The sequence below is a fragment of the Hyla sarda genome, chromosome 2 (genome assembly GCF_029499605.1).
Source record: "Hyla sarda isolate aHylSar1 chromosome 2, aHylSar1.hap1, whole genome shotgun sequence".
Taxonomy (NCBI): domain Eukaryota; kingdom Metazoa; phylum Chordata; class Amphibia; order Anura; family Hylidae; genus Hyla; species Hyla sarda.
In genome coordinates this window covers 63,626,334-63,639,443 of record NC_079190.1, presented here as the reverse complement: position 1 = coordinate 63,639,443, position 13,110 = coordinate 63,626,334, and the positions used below count along the sequence as shown (strand labels likewise).

Below are 13,110 nucleotides of genomic sequence, written 5' to 3'. Positions count from 1 at the left end.
AACACACATTTTTTTGCTTTACGACTTAACCGTATCCCACATATGTAGTGGTGGTGGGGGGGAGGCGCCATAGGAAGAAGGTTGTTGGTGTGGAAGTGAGTGGTCCCAGGTCCTGGGTGGTAGTTGGGGAGAAGGAGTGGTGGTAGTTGGTGTGAAGGGCTGGAGGCAACGTTGAGGTACAAACAAGCCACATGTTGTGGTGCTAAAGCTCAGTGGTAGAGCATTTGACTGCATGTAAAGAGGTCCAAGTGCCCGTAACACACATTTTTTTTCTTTACAAGCTTAACTGTATCCCACATATGTAGTTTATTGCAGAAAATTAAAAATGTTGAGGTACAGATGAGCTGCAGGTTGTGGGGGTATAGCTCAGTGGTAGAGCATTTGACTGCAGATCAAGATGGAAGCTGTTAAAAGAGATGGATCGTGAGAACCTCGGATGTCTAGTGGGCTTTTATATGCCTTTGTATTTTTTTTTTTTTTTTTTTATATCAAGAAAATGGTCTCCCCCTCTGCAATCCACCACTTCACACCAACTACCACCACTGCCTCCAGCCCTTCACACCAACTACCACCACTCCTTCTCCCCAACTACCACCCAGGACCCCAACTACCACCCATGGATGGACTGAGGCGAGGTGGATGTCAAGGAGAGTGGAATGGAGAGCAATGGATCGGGGGACTGGAGCATGTCGCTGGATGGACTGAGGCGAGGAGGATGTAAAGGAGAGCAGTTGTCGAGGTAAGTGGTTAGAGGGCGTTGGGGAGGAAGGTGTAGTTGTGGGGCATCGTGGAAGGTGGTCCACTGCCTGGAATGGAGTATTCTAGGTTGTGGATCTGCCAAAAGTGGTGTTGTGTCTGTCGAAGCATGTGGCATGTTGAAAATAAAAAGATGGGGGCTTTTATATGCCTTTGTATTTTTTTTTTTATATCAAGAAAATGCTCTCCCCCTCTGCAATCCACCACTGCCTCCAGCCCTTCACACCAACTACCACCACTGCCTCCAGCCCTTCACACCAACTACCACCACTCCTTCTCCCCAACTACCACCCAGGACCCGGGACCACTCACTTCCACACCAACAACCTTCTTCCTATGGAACCTTACCACCCACACCACCACCACTCATGGGATTGGAAGATATCGGTGCATGGATGGACTGAGGCGAGGTGGATGTCAAGGCCGGTGGAATGGAGACCAATGGATCGGGGGACTGGAGCATGTCGCTGGATGGACTGAGGCGAGGAGGATGTCAAGGAGAGCAGTTGTCGAGGTAAGTGGTTAGAGGGCGTTGCGGAGGAAGGTGTAGTTGTCGGGCATCGTGGAAGGTGGTCCACTGCCTGGAATGGAGGATTCTAGGTTGTGGATCTGCCAAAAGGGGTGTTGTGTCTGTCAAAGCATGTGGCATGTTGAAAATAAAAAGATGGGGGCTTTTATATGCCTTTGTATTTTTATTTATTTTTTTTATATCAAGAAAATGGTCTCCCCCTCTGCAATCCACCACTGCCTCCAGCCCTTCACACCAACTACCACCACTGCCTCCAGCCCTTCACACCAACTACCACCACTCCTTCTCCCCAACTACCACCCAGGACCCCAACTACCACCCATGGATGGACTGAGGCGAGGTGGATGTCAAGGAGAGTGGAATGGAGAGCAATGGATCGGGGGACTGGAGCATGTCGCTGGATGGACTGAGGCGAGGAGGATGTCAAGGAGAGCAGTTGTCGAGGTAAGTGGTTAGAGGGCGTTGCGGAGGAAGGTGTAGTTGTGGGGCATCGTGGAAGGTGGTCCACTGCCTGGAATGGAGGATTCTAGGTTGTGGATCTGCCAAAAGTGGTGTTGTGTCTGTCGAAGCATGTGGCATGTTGAAAATAAAAAGATGGGGGCTTTTATATGCCTTTGTATTTTTATTTATTTTTTTTATATCAAGAAAATGGTCTCCCTCTCTGCAATCCACCACTGCCTCCAACCCTTCACACCAACTACCACCACTGCCTCCAGCCCTTCACACCAACTACCACCACTCCTTCTCCCCAACTACCACCTTGGACCCCAACTACCACCCATGGATGGACTGAGGCGAGGTGAATGTCAAGGAGAGTGGAATGGAGAGCAATGGATCGGGGGACTGGAGCATGTCGCTGGATGGACTGAGGCGAGGAGGATGTCAAGGAGAGCAGTTGTCGAGGTAAGTGGTTAGAGGACGTTGCGGAGGAAGGTGTAGTTGTGGGGCATCGTGGAAGGTGGTCCACTGCCTGGAATGGAGGATTCTAGGTTGTGGATCTGCCAAAAGTGGTGTTGTGTCTGTCAAAGCATGTGGCATGTTGAAAATAAAAAAATGGGGGCTTTTATATGCCTTTGTATTTTTATTTATTTTTTTATATCAAGAAAATGGTCTCCCCCTCTGCAATCCACCACTGCCTCCAGCCCTTCACACCAACTACCACCACTGCCTCCAGCCCTTCACACCAACTACCACCACTCCTTCTCCCCAACTACCACCCAGGACCCCAACTACCACCCATGGATGGACTGAGGCGAGGTGGATGTCAAGAAGAGTGGAATGGAGAGCAATGGATCGGGGGACTGGAGTATGTCGCTGGATGGACTCAGGCGAGGAGGATGTCAAGGAGAGCAGTTGTCGAGGTAAGTGGTTAGAGGGCGTTGCGGAGGAAGGTGTAGTTGTGGGGCATCGTGGAAGGTGGTCCACTGCCTGGAATGGAGGATTCTAGGTTGTGGATCTGCCAAAAGTGGTGTTGTGTCTGTCGAAGCATGTGGCATGTTGAAAATAAAAAGATGGGGGCTTTTATATGCCTTTGTATTTTTATTTATTTTTTTATATCAAGAAAATGGTCTCCCCCTCTGCAATCCACCACTGCCTCAATCCCTTCACACCAACTACCACCACTGCCTCCAGCCCTTCACACCAACTACCACCACTCCTTCTCCCCAACTACCACCCAGGACCCCAACTACCACCCATGGATGGACTGAGGCGAGGTGGATGTCAAGAAGAGTGGAATGGAGAGCAATGGATCGGGGGACTGGAGTATGTCGCTGGATGGACTGAGGCGAGGAGGATGTCAAGGAGAGCAGTTGTCGAGGTAAGTGGTTAGAGGGCGTTGCGGAGGAAGGTGTAGTTGTGGGGCATCGTGGAAGGTGGTCCACTGCCTGGAATGGAGGATTCTAGGTTGTGGATCTGCCAAAAGGGGTGTTGTGTCTGTCAAAGCATGTGGCATGTTGAAAATAAAAAGATGGGGGCTTTTATATGCCTTTGTATTTTTATTTATTTTTTTTATATCAAGAAAATGCTCTCCCCCTCTGCAATCCACCACTTCCTCCAGCCCTTCACACCAACTACCACCACTGCCTCCAGCCCTTCACACCAACTACCACCACTCCTTCTCCCCAACTACCACCCAGGACCCGGGACCACTCACTTCCACACCAACAACCTTCTTCCTATGGAACCTTACCACCCACACCACCACCACTCATGTGATTGGAAGATATCGGTGCATGGATGGACTGAGGCGAGGTGGATGTCAAGGCCGGTGGAATGGAGATCAATGGATCGGGGGACTGGAGCATGTCGCTGGATGGACTGAGGCGAGGAGGATGTCAAGGAGAGCAGTTGTCGAGGTAAGTGGTTAGAGGGCGTTGCGGAGGAAGGTGTAGTTGTCGGGCATCGTGGAAGGTGGTCCACTGCCTGGAATGGAGGATTCTAGGTTGTGGATCTGCCAAAAGGGGTGTTGTGTCTGTCAAAGCATGTGGCATGTTGAAAATAAAAAGATGGGGGCTTTTATATGCCTTTGTATTTTTATTTATTTTTTTTATATCAAGAAAATGGTCTCCCCCTCTGCAATCCACCACTGCCTCCAGCCCTTCACACCAACTACCACCACTGCCTCCAGCCCTTCACACCAACTACCACCACTCCTTCTCCCCAACTACCACCCAGGACCCCAATTACCACCCATGGATGGACTGAGGCGAGGTGGATGTCAAGGAGAGTGGAATGGAGAGCAATGGATCGGGGGACTGGAGCATGTCGCTGGATGGACTGAGGCGAGGAGGATGTCAAGGAGAGCAGTTGTCGAGGTAAGTGGTTAGAGGGCGTTGCGGAGGAAGGTGTAGTTGTGGGGCATCGTGGAAGGTGGTCCACTGCCTGGAATGGAGGACTCTAGGTTGTGGATCTGCCAAAAGTGGTGTTGTGTCTGTCGAAGCATGTGGCATGTTGAAAATAAAAAGATGGGGGCTTTTATATGCCTTTGTATTTTTATTTATTTTTTTTATATCAAGAAAATGGTCTCCCCCTCTGCAATCCACCACTGCCTCCAACCCTTCACACCAACTACCACCACTGCCTCCAGCCCTTCACACCAACTACCACCACTCCTTCTCCCCAACTACCACCTTGGACCCCAACTACCACCCATGGATGGACTGAGGCGAGGTGAATGTCAAGGAGAGTGGAATGGAGAGCAATGGATCGGGGGACTGGAGCATGTCGCTGGATGGACTGAGGCGAGGAGGATGTCAAGGAGAGCAGTTGTCGAGGTAAGTGGTTAGAGGGCGTTGCGGAGGAAGGTGTAGTTGTGGGGCATCGTGGAAGGTGGTCCACTGCCTGGAATGGAGGATTCTAGGTTGTGGATCTGCCAAAAGTGGTGTTGTGTCTGTCGAAGCATGTGGCATGTTGAAAATAAAAAGATGGGGGCTTTTATATGCCTTTGTATTTTTATTTATTTTTTTATATCAAGAAAATGGTCTCCCCCTCTGCAATCCACCACTGCCTCAATCCCTTCACACCAACTACCACCACTGCCTCCAGCCCTTCACACCAACTACCACCACTCCTTCTCCCCAACTACCACCCAGGACCGCAACTACCACCCATGGATGGACTGAGGCGAGGTGGATGTCAAGAAGAGTGGAATGGAGAGCAATGGATCGGGGGACTGGAGTATGTCGCTGGATGGACTGAGGCGAGGAGGATGTCAAGGAGAGCAGTTGTCGAGGTAAGTGGTTAGAGGGCGTTGCGGAGGAAGGTGTAGTTGTGGGGCATCGTGGAAGGTGGTCCACTGCCTGGAATGGAGGATTCTAGGTTGTGGATCTGCCAAAAGGGGTGTTGTGTCTGTCAAAGCATGTGGCATGTTGAAAATAAAAAGATAGAGGCTTTTATATGCCTTTGTATTTTTATTTATTTTTTTTATATCAAGAAAATGGTCTCCCCCTCTGCAATCCACCACTGCCTCCAGCCCTTCACACCAACTACCACCACTGCCTCCAGCCCTTCACACCAACTACCACCACTCCTTCTCCCCAACTACCACCCAGGACCCGGGACCACTCACTTCCACACCAACAACCTTCTTCCTATGGAACCTTACCACCCACACCACCACCACTCATGGGATTGGAAGATATCGGTGCATGGATGGACTGAGGCGAGGTGGATGTCAGGGAGAGCGGAATGGAGAGCAATGTCCCTGAAGACCCTGGAGCATGTCGCTGGATGAACTGAGGCGAGGAGGATGTCAAGGAGAGCAGTTGTCGAGGTAAGTGGTTAGATGGCGTTGCGGAAGAAGGTGTAGTTGTGGGGCATCGTGGAAGGTGGTCCACTGCCTGGAATGGAGGATTCTAGGTTGGGGATCTGCCAAAAGTGGTGTTGTGTCTGTCACAGCATGTGGCATGTTGAAAATAAAAAGATGGGGGCTTTTACATGCCTTTGTATTTTTATTTATTTTTTTTATATCAAGAAAATGGTCTCCCCCTCTGCAAACCACTGCCTCCAGCCCTTCACACCAACTACCACCACTGCCTCCAGCCCTTCACACCAACTACCACCACTCCTTCTCCCCAACTACCACCCAGGACCCGGGACCACTCACTTCCACACCAACAACCTTCTTCCTATGGAACCTTACCATAGGTCCACTGCCTGGAATGAAGGATTCTAGGTTGGGGATCTGACAAAAGTGGTGTTGTGTCTGTCGAAGATAAAAAGATGGGGGCTTTTATTAGTCTTTTTTTTTGTTTCGTTTTTTTATATCAAGAAAACCTCCTCTGCAATCCACCATTGCCTCCAGCCCTTCACACCAATTACCACCACTGCCTCCACACCAAGTACCACCCAGGAACCGGGACCACTCACTTCCACACCAACAACCTTCTTCCTATGGAACCTTCCCACCCACACTCACATACCAGCTACCACAGCCATCCACACCATAGCTCCTTCTCCAACACCTTATGGATGCCCGACCATCAAACGCTTCACACAAACACACCATCCTTCGCTTCCACACTCTGCTGCCACAATTTCTCCAAACGAGCTTCAGGGTCTTCACAGGACTTGAACTCACAACCTCTCAGCTCCAAGGCAGCAGCTCTAACCACTAGACCATGAGAGCTTCATGGAAACTGGCAAGGATGACTGTGGTCTTGGCCTGTTTTGACAAAATAATTTTTTTCCCACCGGTTCATATACATTTGATTGGGACAGTACAGGCAAGCCGAGAGCTAGTTCGGACTTAGCTTCGAATCCCCCCTCTGTGCGGTTACGCTGGCAAGCTGTGTGTTGCGGGGGTATAGCTCAGTGGTAGAGCATTTGACTGCAGATCAAGAGGTCCTTGGCTCAAATCCGAGTGCCCCCTAACACACATTTTTTTGCTTTACGACTTAACCATATCCCACATATGTAGTGGTGGTGGGGGGGAGGCGCCATAGGAAGAAGGTTGTTGGTGTGGAAGTGAGTGGTCCCGGGTCCTGGGTGGTAGTTGGGGAGAAGGGCTGGAGGCAACGTTGAGGTGCAAACAAGCCACATGTTGTGGTGCTAAAGCTCAGTGGTAGAGCATTTGACTGCATGTAAAGAGGTCCAAGTGCCCGTAACACACATTTTTTTTCTTTACAAGCTTAACTGTATCCCACATATGTAGTTTATTGCAGAAAATTAAAAATGTTGAGGTACAGATGAGCTGCAGGTTGCGGGGGTATAGCTCAGTGGTAGAGCATTTGACTGCAGATCAAGAGGTCCTTGGTTCAAATCCGAGTGCCCCCTAACACACGCATGCTTTCTTTACAGCTTAACCACATCCTACATATGTCGTTTATAGCAGACCCCCACTAGCTTTGCACTGCAAGATTTTGGTCGCCTCATCCAGTTGATGAGCAGCCACCCTGGAGCGCAGAGGTTCAAGAGGTCCTTGTTCAAATACAAATGCCCGCTAATGCACAATTTTTTCTTGGTGGAGCATTGGGGTCAGACAGAAAAGAACCATAGAACTTCCTCTGTAGTATAAAGCAGCTGATATTAGTAAAGAGCTTTAAATGCAAGTCATTTACTAATCTGTATAACTTTTTGGCACCTGTTAATTAAAAAAAAAAAATTGACACACGAGTATCCCTTTAAGATCCACGAATGTAACTCTTTGATCTTTTTGTGGTTTGACAAAACTTACATCTAAGTTACATTTATAGATTGAACCCACCACCTTCACACTGTAAGGTGGTAAGGCTAACCACTTAGCATTCAGGGATCTTGACATAGCAAGTTGAGAACTAGCTCCACCTTAGGTTGGAGTCCCCTCCCCCCCCTTCCTCTGTGCAGTTGCTCTGTGTGCCAAAACAGGCCAAGACCTTGGTCGCCGCATGTGCCTGACAAGCAGCTCCCACGGCCAAGTGGTTAGAGCAGCCACCTTGTAGCGAAGAGGTTGTGAGTTCGAATCCTGTGAAGACCCTGAAGATGGAAGCTGTTAAAAGAGATGGATCGTGAGAATCTCGGATGTCTGGTGGATGGGAGAGTGCTGGCTCGTGGGATTGGAAGATATCGGTGCATGGATGGACTGAGGCGAGGTGGATGTCAAGGCCGGTGGAATGGAGAGCAATGGATCGGGGGACTGGAGCATGTCGCTGGATGGACTGAGGCGAGGAGGATGTCAAGGAGAGCAGTTGTCGAGGTAAGTGGTTAGAGGGCATTGCGGAGGAAGGTGTAGTTGTGGGGCATCGTGGAAGGTGGTCCACTGCCTGGAATGGAGGATTCTAGGTTGTGGATCTGCCAAAAGGGGTGTTGTGTCTGTCAAAGCATGAGGCATGTTGAAAATAAAAAGATGGGTGCTTTTATATGCCTTTGTATTTTTTTTTTTTTTTTTATATCAAGAAAATGGTCTCCCCCTCTGCAATCCACCACTGCCTCCAACCCTTCACACCAACTACCACCACTGCCTCCAGCCCTTCACACCAACTACCACCACTCCTTCTCCCCAACTACCACCTTGGACCCCAACTACCACCCATGGATGGACTGAGGCGAGGTGAATGTCAAGGAGAGTAGAATGGAGAGCAATGGATAGGGGGACTGGAGCATGTCGCTGGATGGACTGAGGCGAGGAGGATGTCAAGGAGAGCAGTTGTCGAGGTAAGTGGTTAGAGGGCGTTGCGGAGGAAGGTGTAGTTGTGGGGCATCGTGGAAGGTGGTCCACTGCCTGGAATGGAGGATTCTAGGTTGTGGATCTGCCAAAAGTGGTGTTGTGTCTGTCAAAGCATGTGGCATGTTGAAAATAAAAAGATGGGGGCTTTTATATGCCTTTGTATTTTTTTTTATTTTTTTATATCAAGAAAATGGTCTCCCCCTCTGCAATCCACCACTGCCTCCAGCCCTTCACACCAACTACCACCACTGCCTCCAGCCCTTCACACCAACTACCACCACTCCTTCTCCCCAACTACCACCCAGGACCCCAACTACCACCCATGGATGGACTGAGGCGAGGTGGATGTCAAGAAGAGTGGAATGGAGAGCAATGGATCGGGGGACTGGAGTATGTCGCTGGATGGACTGAGGCGAGGAGGATGTCAAGGAGAGCAGTTGTCGAGGTAAGTGGTTAGAGGGCGTTGCGGAGGAAGGTGTAGTTGTGGGGCATCGTGGAAGGTGGTCCACTGCCTGGAATGGAGGATTCTAGGTTGTGGATCTGCCAAAAGTGGTGTTGTGTCTGTCGAAGCATGTGGCATGTTGAAAATAAAAAGATGGGGGCTTTTATATGCCTTTGTATTTTTATTTATTTTTTTATATCAAGAAAATGGTCTCCCCCTCTGCAATCCACCACTGCCTCAAGCCCTTCACACCAACTACCACCACTGCCTCCAGCCCTTCACACCAACTACCACCACTCCTTCTCCCCAACTACCACCCAGGACCCCAACTACCACCCATGGATGGACTGAGGCGAGGTGGATGTCAAGAAGAGTGGAATGGAGAGCAATGGATCGGGGGACTGGAGTATGTCGCTGGATGGACTGAGGCGAGGAGGATGTCAAGGAGAGCAGTTGTCGAGGTAAGTGGTTAGAGGGCGTTGCGGAGGAAGGTGTAGTTGTGGGGCATCGTGGAAGGTGGTCCACTGCCTGGAATGGAGGATTCTAGGTTGTGGATCTGCCAAAAGGGGTGTTGTGTCTGTCAAAGCATGTGGCATGTTGAAAATAAAAAGATGGGGGCTTTTATATGCCTTTGTATTTTTATTTATTTTTTTTATATCAAGAAAATGGTCTCCCCCTCTGCAATCCACCACTGCCTCCAGCCCTCCACACCAACTACCACCACTGCCTCCAGCCCTTCACACCAACTACCACCACTCCTTCTCCCCAACTACGACCCAGGACCCCAACTACCACCCATGGATGGACTGAGGCGAGGTGGATGTCAAGGAGAGTGGAATGGAGAGCAATGGATCGGGGGACTGGGGCATGTCGCTGGATGGACTGAGGCGAGGAAGATGTCAAGGAGAGCAGTTGTCGAGGTAAGTGGTTAGAGGGCGTTGCGGAGGAAGGTGTAGTTGTGGGGCATCGTGGAAGGTGGTCCACTGCCTGGAATGGAGGATTCTAGGTTGTGGATCTGCCAAAAGTGGTGTTGTGTCTGTCGAAGCATGTGGCATGTTGAAAATAAAAAGATGGGGGCTTTTATATGCCTTTGTATTTTATTTTATTTTTTTATATCAAGAAAATGGTCTCCCCCTCTGCAATCCACCACTGCCTCCAACCCTTCACACCAACTACCACCACTGCCTCCAGCCCTTCACACCAACTACCACCACTCCTTCTCCCCAACTACCACCTTGGACCCCAACTACCACCCATGGATGGACTGAGGCGAAGTGAATGTCAAGGAGAGTGGAATGGAGAGCAATGGATCGGGGGACTGGAGCATGTCGCTGGATGGACTGAGGCGAGGAGGATGTCAAGGAGAGCAGTTGTCGAGGTAAGTGGTTAGAGGGCGTTGCGGAGGAAGGTGTAGTTGTGGGGCATCGTGGAAGGTGGTCCACTGCCTGGAATGGAGGATTCTAGGTTGTGGATCTGCCAAAAGTGGTGTTGTGTCTGTCGAAGCATGTGGCATGTTGAAAATAAAAAGATGGGGGCTTTTATATGCCTTTGTATTTTTATTAATTTTTTTTATATCAAGAAAATGGTCTCCCCCTCTGCAATCCACCACTGCCTCCAGCCCTTCACACCAACTACCACCACTGCCTCCAGCCCTTCACACCAACTACCACCACTCCTTCTCCCCAACTACCACCCAGGACCCGGGACCACTCACTTCCACACCAACAACCTTCTTCCTATGGAACCTTACCACCCACACCACCACCACTCATGGGATTGGAAGATATCGGTGCATGGATGGACTGAGGCGAGGTGGATGTCAGGGAGAGCGGAATGGAGAGCAATGTCCCTGAAGACCCTGGAGCATGTCGCTGGATGAACTGAGGCGAGGAGGATGTCAAGGAGAGCAGTTGTCGAGGTAAGTGGTTAGATGGCGTTGCGGAAGAAGGTGTAGTTGTGGGGCATCGTGGAAGGTGGTCCACTGCCTGGAATGGAGGATTCTAGGTTGGGGATCTGCCAAAAGTGGTGTTGTGTCTGTCGCAGCATGTGGCATGTTGAAAATAAAAAGATGGGGGCTTTTATATGCCTTTGTATTTTTATTTATTTTTTTTATATCAAGAAAATGGTCTCCCCCTCTGCAAACCACTGCCTCCAGCCCTTCACACCAACTACCACCACTGCCTCCAGCCCTTCACACCAACTACCACCACTGCCTCCAGCCCTTCACACCAACTACCACCACTCCTTCTCCCCAACTACCACCCAGGGCCCGGGACCACTCACTTCCACACCAACAACCTTCTTCCTATGGAACCTTACCATAGGTCCACTGCCTGGAATGAAGGATTCTAGGTTGGGGATCTGCCAAAAGTGGTGTTGTGTCTGTCGAAGATAAAAAGATGGGGGCTTTTATTAGTCTTTTTTTTTGTTTCATTTTTTTATGTCAAGAAAACCTCCTCTGCAATCCACCATTGCCTCCAGCCCTTCACACCAATTACCACCACTGCCTCCACACCAAGTACCACCCAGGAACCGGGACCACTCACTTCCACACCAACAACCTTCTTCCTATGGAACCTTCCCACCCACACTCACATACCAGCTACCACAGTCATCCACACCATAGCTCCTTCTCCAACACCTTATGGATGCCCGACCATCAAACACTTCACACAAACACACCATCCTTCGCTTCCACACTCTGCTGCCACAATTTCTCCAAACGAGCTTCAGGGTCTTCACAGGACTTGAACTCACAACCTCTCAGCTCCAAGGCAGCAGCTCTAACCACTAGACCATGAGAGCTTCATGGAAACTGGCAAGGATGACTGTGGTCTTGGCCTGTTTTGACAAAATAATTTTTTCCCCACCGGTACATATACATTTGACTGGGACAGTACAGGCAAGCCGAGAGCTAGTTCGGACTTAGCTTCGAATCCCCCCTCTGTGCGGTTACGCTGGCAAGCTGTGTGTTGTGTTGCAGATCAAGAGGTCCTTGGCTCAAATCCGAGTGCCCCCTAACACACATTTTTTTGCTTTACGACTTAACCATATCCCACATATGTAGTGGTGGTGGGGGGGAGGCGCCATAGGAAGAAGGTTGTTGGTGTGGAAGTGAGTGGTCCCGGGTCCTGGGTGGTAGTTGGGGAGAAGGGCTGGAGGCAACGTTGAGGTGCAAACAAGCCACATGTTGTGGTGCTAAAGCTCAGTGGTAGAGCATTTGACTGCATGTAAAGAGGTCCAAGTGCCCGTAACACACATTTTTTTTCTTTACAAGCTTAACTGTATCCCACATATGTAGTTTATTGCAGAAAATTAAAAATGTTGAGGTACAGATGAGCTGCAGGTTGCGGGGGTATAGCTCATTGGTAGAGCATTTGACTGCAGATCAAGAGGTCCTTGGTTCAAATCCGAGTGCCCCCTAACACACGCATGCTTTCTTTACAGCTTAACCACATCCTACATATGTCGTTTATAGCAGACCCCCACTAGCTTTGCACTGCAAGATTTTGGTCGCCTCATCCAGTTGATGAGCAGCCACCCTGGAGCGCAGAGGTTCAAGAGGTCCTTGATTCAAATACAAATGCCCGCTAATGCACAATTTTTTCTTGGTGGAGCATTGGGGTCAGACAGAAAAGAACCATAGAACTTCCTCTGTAGTATAAAGCAGCTGATATTAGTAAAGAGCTTTAAATACAAGTCATTTACTAATCTGTATAACTTTTTGGCACCAGTTAATTAAAAAAAAAAATTGACACACGAGTATCCCTTTAAGATCCACGAATGTAACTCTTTGATCTTTTTGTGGTTTGACAAAACTTACATCTAAGTTACATTTATAGATTGAACCCACCACCTTCACACTGTAAGGTGGCAAGGCTAACCACTTAGCATTCAGGGATCTTGACATAGCAAGTTGAGAACTAGCTCCACCTTAGGTTGGAGTCCCCTCCCCCCCCTTCCTCTGTGCAGTTGCTCTGTGTGCCAAAACAGGCCAAGACCTTGGTCGCCGCATGTGCCTGACAAGCAGCTCCCACGGCCAAGTCGTTAGAGCAGCCACCTTGTAGCGAAGAGGTTGTGAGTTCGAATCCTGTGAAGACCCTGAAGATGGAAGCTGTTAAAAGAGATGGATCGTGAGAATCTCGGATGTCTGGTGGATGGGAGAGTGCTGGCTCGTGGGATTGGAAGATATCGGTGCATGGATGGACTGAGGCGAGGTGGATGTCAAGGCCGGTGGAA

General features: G+C 49.7%; 3 non-coding genes across 3 annotated transcripts; all 3 read left to right on the top strand.

The window, feature by feature from the left end:
- Positions 1-6,584: 6,584 nt before the first annotated feature.
- TRNAC-GCA (transfer RNA cysteine (anticodon GCA)) lies at positions 6,585-6,656 on the top strand. Its single transcript has one exon. It is a non-coding gene; the product is annotated as a tRNA-Cys (tRNA).
- Positions 6,657-6,988: 332 nt separating this feature from the next.
- TRNAC-GCA (transfer RNA cysteine (anticodon GCA)) lies at positions 6,989-7,060 on the top strand. The gene has a single exon. It is a non-coding gene; the product is annotated as a tRNA-Cys (tRNA).
- Positions 7,061-12,222: 5,162 nt separating this feature from the next.
- Positions 12,223-12,294, top strand: TRNAC-GCA (transfer RNA cysteine (anticodon GCA)). Its single transcript has one exon. It is a non-coding gene; the product is annotated as a tRNA-Cys (tRNA).
- The last annotated feature ends 816 nt before the right edge of the window (positions 12,295-13,110 follow it).